Genomic DNA, 8,459 nt, shown 5'->3' with positions numbered 1-8,459 from the left:
CGTACACATACGCACATGCGTGCGGCTGCTGCTCCTGCACTGTTGTTGCCGCCCGCTGTGGCTTGCTGCGCTGCGACTGCTGCTGTTCCCGCGGCCACTGCCGCCTGCGTTCGCACGCCGCTGCCCCGGCTCCTCCGCTCCCCGCGCGTGTGTGGTCGCGCGCCCGCTCCTGCTGCGTGCTGCTATTACTACTAGGGGTTGGGGCGCCACCTTGTGCCGCCTCATGAGAGGAAGCTGGGCGGTGCCAGGTTGGCAGCCGCCCATTCTAGTTCTTTTTTTACAATTTTGGTAACACACCAACATGACATGTTAGCGAGAAGTTGCACTACAAATTTTGGAGGTTTATGATGACGGAGGAGATGTCATCTTTGCTCCTCCTATTCACAGGCTGAAGCTCTACTAGCAACGGATGTTTACGACGATGCAGGAGATGCCGTCTTTGCTTCTCCTGTTCATCGGCTGGTCCGTGAAATGCTTCGCAGCTGCCTGTGTGTCCCTGATGTCATTGATCTTTGTCAGATAAATATGTCTATCTAATTGTAAAGATTGATAGTCCACCTTACTATCTAGTAGATATTTTCAGTCCTTTTCAAAGGAACCAAACCATTTGCAGTTGACAGTTTATACAAATACATAACCATGATTATTAAGATGACATGTACACATTATTTTGTCTATCCAACAAGCAAATTTCCACGACAAGCAAACAATTCAAGCACCAAATAGTGCATGAACCACATCAGGAGGAGAGGAGAGGGACCAAACAGCGGGGTCACTTACCTTTTATCTGCCGGCAACCATATCAGTCATCGCCGTCGCCTCCTGCTGCCTCGACCACCATCATGGATCAGCAGCGTCTTGCACTGCACTATCATATTCATGTATTTACTATAATAAAGAGAATTTTCATCATACAAGGATGTGCTTCTGCAACTAACATGCATCTACAGAAGACCCTATATAGTATATGTGATCAAATTTATTCCTCTCCAATGTCCATAATTGCCATCTCCTCCCATGTTCCTAACGCTCTTAGTTTATGATATGAACATGCTACTATACGGACGTTTGGTGTAAATGGTACTGTTTTAGAATGATAAAATAGACTGCTCTTGGTTGTTGTCTCACACACTGGAACCGATTACAGCATAACCAACATGAGCAAGCCATCATTGATTTACTACTTTTGTACTTCTGATTCCCCACTCTTTAACAAACTTGTAATTCTTCTTTCTTATATTGATCCAGATTATTTCATGGTGTCACTTAATTCATAGTACAGATTTTCTTTACATGGGATAAGAATAGAGACTAACCCTGAAACAAATTGATGGTTAACTTGACTTAAGCTAGATCCTATTTTCTGAACCAAAGATAAGGTTAACAGTAGAAGTCACTCATAAATTATTTGACTAAGATCTGTTCATGGTATCCCCTAGTCCAAGGTTGTACCATCCTAAAAGATTTGATTATTGCAGCCAAACTCTAAATACAATTAGTGCCTGCATCTAGCACCTCCGGTTCCCTTGCTCCCATACATGTCATGGATAGCTCTCCATTGTACTGTATTGACTCAAAATAATGAACATTCGATTAGCTTGAATCAAAATAATGAACGAGCAGATCTTGGTGCTTTAGATTAATCTGGTTCACACAGAAGTATCAATAGCCGGCAAATTTAGTATTATGCTAATCACATCGAATCAGGAAGAAGACCACAAAACAAAATTCACAACTAAAAGTATTAAAAAAAAACTTCTGAGTCATAGGCCCAATTTAAATGATTAGAGTAGAATGCAAAAGGTTAAGAAACACCAAAATTATGCTTGATGTTATGGACGCCTGAAGGAATTGTGAAAGGTCAAAGAATAATCCCACATGGCGGAGAAGCCGCCGCCGACGTCCTTGTTGTGGTCCAGCTGCTTCCTGATCTTGCCAAGTCGGCCTCTGGTCTGCTATTAGGATCTTCACTCCATCTGGCCCTGACCATCTTGTTCACATTGATCACCTTCCCAACACCCTTAGAATTTGGTAGAAACAAAAGAAGAGGAGAAGGCGGGGACATTTGTCAGTCATTCTGAAACATACAACATACATATAGTCCTAAGGAATTTGCGGTAAGAGCATGTGGTGCAAGTGCAGCTTGGCCGGCCAAGAAGTTAAGAGTCAGAAAATTATTATTGACCTGCCAGATGTGCACGGGGCCCGTGACGGAGGGCTCGAACCTGTCGAGGCAGATCCGGCTGGGTTGCCATGCAGCATCGGGAGCAGCTCGTCCTGCGGACAAGCTCCTCAGCGGTGTTCTACAACCTCTTCACACACTCCTCCACACCCATCGACGCCACCATACTGCTCTGGCCGCGTCCGCCTGTCTTTGCCTCTAGTAGTCTTGCACCCTTCATTTCCTTGCCCTTTCTTTTTTGAGTTCTGGCTTCGAATTTGTAAAGAAATCTGTTGTCTGAATCCGCCTCCAACTCGACCGCATTAGGATCTATTTGGTCTAGAACATAATGACTGGAGAATGAAAGATGAAAAGAATCCATCTCACCTGGCAGAGTCGAGGACATCCTTGGAGATCTTTGTGGCATCCTTGTGCAGGTCTTCTCTAGGTGCCGTTCGATCCTTCCTAGTCGATCCTCCCAAACGCCTCCCATGACCCGGGAGAAAATCCAGCGGCTGCAGCGGCACTGCGCCTGCGCTTCATTTCCTTTGTCTGTTCATGGCCGTTGGCGAGAGGAGCGGAAGGGACACAGAGGATGGCCGATGTCATGGATCAACGAAATAATTACATAAAAATGAATTTTAGTGAACAAGAGAATCTTCGCCTGAGATTGAGGTAAGAAAATGGGATGAATTCACCTTTTATCTATAATAGCACATTTAGGAATACCAAATTTCTTCTTCAATCATGCAAGTATCCAGGACAAAAATACTCCCAGCTCATTGGTGAGCAACCTTACTGAAGCTACTACATATAGGAAAAGGATGATTTCAGGAGGGGAAATGACAGCAATAGCTATCAGGCATAGCTCACTGTATGATGTTGGTGCCATTTGCAGATTTGATACAGCAGATCTAGCGATAAACAAAAGATGCAGCACTATATAAAGTCAGGTAACTGTACACTCAAATGCATCCCTACATGAAAACAAAATCCAGCAAAGCACACATTTTAGTGAACATGTTTCAGCTTTCTTTTCTTATTCGCATTCGCAAAGGATCAAATAGAACACAAGCAAAGCTAATAACCTCACAATCAAACAAAATATACACAATTTCATATATTTTTTGTTTCTTCATACTTTTATTCACCTCATGGATTCTTATTAATCTAAAATCATCTTGTTATGATTGTCTGGAACTAATTTTTTGAAGAATTAAATCACATGGCTCATATAGACCACTCCTTCCCTGCCAGCCCTCTGGGATTTTCATCAAATACCTTGTAGGCATACAAAACCAAAATCTGCACAAGCAAAGGCTATAAGTGCTGGAAGCAGGGCACCGGAAAGAGAGAAAAAAACAAGAAGTGGTGAGGTTAATCTCTTTAGTTTTAAATGATGTAGCCCTCCTGTCCTTTGAATAAAGAAGATTTAACTGTCAAAAAAATACAGTGGACAGTTTGCCATAATAGAATCTGCACTTCTATTAAGATAAAAATAAGCAGTCGTCAGCCAAAGTAAAATTTCAGAGGATGTTCTGAAGATGAACAGCAGGGTACCCACTACAGAAAATTTCAAAGGATGTTCAGCCTGAAGATGAGAGGTTCACCTGGAATCGTGCGGTGTAGTGGCTCTCCTCCTCATCTGCAGTGACGCCGCAATCCTCGTCGCTCTCCTCCGTGGCAGCGCTGCCCCTCCTCGTTCTCCTCCGCGATAGCCTTGGGCTGCCTCGCTTTCACTATGGCGCAACTTTCCTTCCTCTCCCCTGCGTGGCAGCTGGTCTTCCTCTCTTCCGCCACGGCGACTGCCGCCCGCCACCCTCTTGTCTGCGGTGCAGCGCGGGAGACGACCTTCTCCGCTCCTCCCTTGTCTACTCCTTCCCCTTGTCGCCGCCCCTACTCTGCAGCTCCACCCCATCACGGCACCGACGACCGCATCTCGGCTGGGTTGTGCTCGTCCTTCCGCGGCTTCGTCGGGACGAGAGCTCGCGGTGCCACTCACCTTCTAGCTCTTGCCGCCACCTTCCATCGGTGGCCAGCGCCGGAGGAGCGATGGGGCGGTGGCGGCGGCGGCGGCGGCAACCCTAGCTGGGGAGAGAGGAGGTTGCGTGTAGGAAGAAAGAAATTTCTGGGAGAGGAGGAGGCGCGTGCGTCGGGAGAGGAGGAGAGGAGAGGGCTTTCTTCGTGACGAAGCGATCGACGCAGCTTGCCAACGTGGACTCAACTTATTTGTCTGCTAGCTTGCCGACGTGTAACGCGCGAGCGACTGCCCTTGATGCACACCTTATTGTTTTTAATTGCCGCTAGCTGCGCCTCCTTGCTTGCTGCTTGCTGCTGCTACTTTTCTGCCGCTGCTTACTGACTAGAGCTAGCTTTTTTAATTTTACATTGACTAACCCCCTAAACAGTCCCTAATCTATGGTTAAACAACTGTTAACAAGACTAAAAAAATATGGGATGGTAGTACACTTGACGAGGCTCAAATGTGTAAATTGGACCAAATCCATTTGATGCATGGTTTAAATCATATGAAAATCACAAATTGCTATCTTCTGCTAACAAAGAACAAATTTAACCTCTCCTTGTGTTGTGTGTTGTGTGTGCCGTGCCTGTGGCCGGCTGGGTTCTGCCCAGTAGTGGCCGGCCTTTGTTAAGTTAGATTAGTGCTAGGTTTAGCTAGTAGTATTAATTAGTGCTAAGTTAGTCTAGTAGTAGATGACATGTAGGCCCCCATTAAATAAGTTAGGTTTATTTAATTGTTTAGGTAGATAGTGCATGGCATATGGGTCACAGCTCTCCTTTTGACTAGTCAAATTGACTTGGTCAACTCGGTTTAAAAGTAATTCAGAAACTCTAGAACATTATTAAAAGTTTGAAAAATCATATAAAATAAACCATAGCTCGGATGAAAAAAAATTATACATGAAAGTTGCTTAGAACGACGAGACGAATCCAAATACGCGGTCCGTTCATCCGCCAGATGTTCCTAGCATAGCGAACATGCAACCTTTTCCCTCGGGTTCATCTGTCTGACAGACGTCCGGAACCGGTAAAACTTTCCCGGATGTTTCCCCCTTCGCCAGTATCGCCTAACGCTATGTTAGATCACTTCTAGCCCCGCTTTTTGGCTTGTTATGCATATGTTTGCGTGTATTTACTGTTTCTTCCCCCTCTTCTCTCCGGTAGACCCCGAGACTGCTGCTGATGCCACTGTGATCGACTACGTCGACGACGACCCTCCTTCTTGTCTGAGCAACCAGGCAAGCCCCCCCCTTTGATCATCCCGATATCGCCCATTCTATACTCTCATGCTTGCATTAGATTTTGCTACTGTTATTGTTTGCTCCTATTCTGATGCATAGCCTGCTTTTGTGACCTGCTATTGTTACCTACCTGCTTATCCTAAACTACTTAGTATAGGTTGGTTAGTGATCCATCAGTGACCCCCACCTTGTCCTTGTTGCCCCTGCTTCATCATCGATGACTCGATCAGTGTGATCGATGACCAGAGCCCGACATCTCACATCACATAACGCCCCTTTTGTTGCTCGACTATGCAGAGCTACTATCGAGTGCCGAGGGTGATCCCTCATAACACACTCCTGATGATAATTATGTGGTGTAGCTATTCGGTCGTGGTCATCGAGGGTGATTTCCTCTTTCACCATTCCCGATACGACTCTGTCGTTCAACACCTCAAGTGTGAACCTCGAGGGTGGTCCCTCTTACGTTCACCTTGATGATTACATTGAGTGGAATCCACCGGGGGTGATTCCTCGGGTTTTCCCCTTGATGTCTGGACACACAGTTACCTTGACTTTACTTGGGACCTTGGTGAAAGTCGGGCGGGCCTGGAGAGCACCTGCAAGGTGGTTACGTGACACGGTCGAGCATTCTAGGCCCTTGTCGTAAGTCCACGAGACGGGGCGACGGGGTCACTTTTGATCGTGAGTCTCTCCTCGTCTCCGCAAGATAATAATACACTATGGTTTGGGTATTTGTTCTGAGTTGGCCTCTGGCCTTTATGCACCAACCACCACGCGAGAATAGTTATGGGCCTCGACGTCGCGGTATCAGCTGAAGCTTTGCCAGACGTCCAATTCAGCAGTGCGGCACGACTGGGCCGGCACCATCCTGTAGTGGTGTTGCCTAGACCCGCCCTGCGCGCAATGATCCGGAGTGCAACGGGCGATGGGCCCAGACCCCGGAGTGCTTAGGATGTAGACCAGCGGGGACCTCTCTGCAGAGCCTAGGTAGGGCTGCGATGTGTTGATCTTCCAAGGCCGGGCATTGACCCAGAAAAGTGTGTCCGGCCAGAGTGATCGAGCGTGTTGGAAAACATGGTGCACCCCTACAGGGAAGATTATCTATTAATAGCCGTGTCCAGGATAACGGACGTTCAGACTTATATCCTGATCTTATACAACTACAGATGGATACTTGAGATATGTGGCTCCGGGATTGCTTTCTCGCAGGGAGTCGAGGAAGGATCTCTGGGCATTAATGTTATAACATGTTTGTTAATTATAAACTGCTATTCTTTACTCTTCTACATGCTGCAAGATGCTTGGAGCTGCTTGAAGATGCTAGTCTTCGATAGGCTAGGTCTTCCCCCTCTATTCTGGCATTCTGCAGTTCGGTCCACAGATACTGTGACGCCCCCGATTCAATCGTACACTAATCATGCACGCAAATGTGTACGATCAAGATCAGGGACTCACGGAAAGATATCACAACACAACTCTAAAATATAAATAAGTCATACAAGCATCATAATACAAGCCAGGGGCCTCGAGGGCTCGAATACAAGTGCTCGATCATAGACGAGTCAGCGGAAGCAACAATATCTGAGTACAGACATAAGTTAAACAAGTTTGCCTTAAGAAGGCTAGCACAAACTGGGATACAGATCGAAAGAGGCGCAGGCCTCCTGCCTGGGATCCTCCTAAACTACTCATGGTCGTCGTCAGCAGCCTGCACGTAGTAGTAGGCACCTCCAGTGTAGTAGGAATCATCATCGACGGTGGCGTCTGGCTCCAGGGCTCCAGCATCTGGTTGCGACAACCAGAAAGAAAGAAAGAGGGAAAAAAAGGGGGGAGAAAGCAACCGCGAGTACTCATCCAAAGTACTCGCAAGCAAGGAGCTACACTACATATGCATGGGTATATGTGTAAAGGGCCATACCGGTGGACTGAACTGCAGAATGCCAGAATAAAAAGGGGATAGCTAATCCTGTCGAAGACTACGCTTCTGGCAGCCTCCGTGTTGCAGCATGTAGAAGAGAGTAGATTGAAGTCCTCCAAGTAGCATCTCCAAGTAGCATCTCCAAGTAGCATCTCCAAGTAGCATCTCCAAGTAGCATCGCATAGCATAATCCTACCCGGCGATCCTCCCCTCGTCGCCCTGTGGAAAAGCGATCACCGGGTTGTCTGTGGAACTTGGAAGGGTGTGTTTTATTAAGTATACGGTTCTAGTTGTCATAAGGTCAAGGTACAACTTCAAGTCGTCCTGTTACCGAAGATCACGGCTATTCGAATAGATTAACTTCCCTGCAGGGGTGCACCAACTTACCCAACACGCTCGATCCCATTTGGCCGGACACACTTTCCTGGGTCATGCCCGGCCTCGGAAGATCAACACGTCGCAGCCCCACCTAGGCACAACAGAGAGGCCAGCACGCCGGTCTAAACCTAAGCGCACAGGGGTCTGGGCCCATCGCCCATAGCACACCTGCATGTTGCGAGGGCGGCCGGAAGCAGACCTAGCCTAGCAGGCGTTCCAGTCCAATCCGGCGCGCGCCGCTCCGTCGCTGACGTCTGAAGTGCTTCGGCTGATACCACGACGTCGGGATACCCATAACTACTCCCACGTAGATGGTTAGTGCGTATAGGCTCGTAGCCAACTCAGATCAAATACCAAGATCTCGTTAAGCGTGTTAAGTATCCGCGAACGCCGAACAGGGCCAGGCCCACCTGTCTCCTAGGTGGTCTCAACCTGCCCTGTCGCTCCGCCACAAAGTAACAGTCGGGGACCGTCGGGAACCCAGGCCCACCTCTACCGAGATGGAGCCACCTGTCCTTTCAGCCCCCATCTCCGAACAGTATCACAGGTAATGTAACAGTGTAAAGTATAAAGTATATGCCCGTGATCACCTCCCGAAGTGATCACAGCCCAGTAGTATAGCATGGCAGACGGACAAGAGTGTAGGGCCACTGATGGAACACTAGCATCCTATACTAAGCAGTAGGATAGCAGGTAAAGGTAACAACAGTAGTAGCAAGGACAGGCTATGCAACAG

At 47.5% G+C, this 8,459-nt stretch overlaps 2 long non-coding RNA genes across 2 annotated transcripts in view; one reads left to right on the top strand and one right to left on the bottom strand.

The window, feature by feature from the left end:
* The window catches only part of LOC119295911, a 1,204-nt gene extending 606 nt beyond the window's left edge, over nt 1-598 (top strand). Inside the window, exon 2 of the long non-coding RNA XR_005144497.1 lies at nt 388-598. This is a non-coding gene — a long non-coding RNA (uncharacterized LOC119295911). The remainder of the gene's footprint in view (nt 1-387) is intronic.
* A 448-nt stretch (nt 599-1,046) lies between these two features.
* Nucleotides 1,047-4,193, bottom strand: LOC119295910. Its single transcript, XR_005144496.1, has 4 exons — nt 3,772-4,193; nt 2,549-2,713; nt 2,186-2,458; nt 1,047-2,020 (listed from the first exon to the last, which is right to left on the bottom strand). It is a non-coding gene; the product is annotated as an uncharacterized LOC119295910 (long non-coding RNA).
* Between the last annotated feature and the right edge of the window lie 4,266 nt (nt 4,194-8,459).

This window comes from Triticum dicoccoides, chromosome 4B (assembly GCF_002162155.2).
Source record: "Triticum dicoccoides isolate Atlit2015 ecotype Zavitan chromosome 4B, WEW_v2.0, whole genome shotgun sequence".
Taxonomy (NCBI): domain Eukaryota; kingdom Viridiplantae; phylum Streptophyta; class Magnoliopsida; order Poales; family Poaceae; genus Triticum; species Triticum dicoccoides.
Note: the sequence above shows the minus strand (reverse complement) of the source record. Positions and strands in the feature narration are given on the sequence as shown.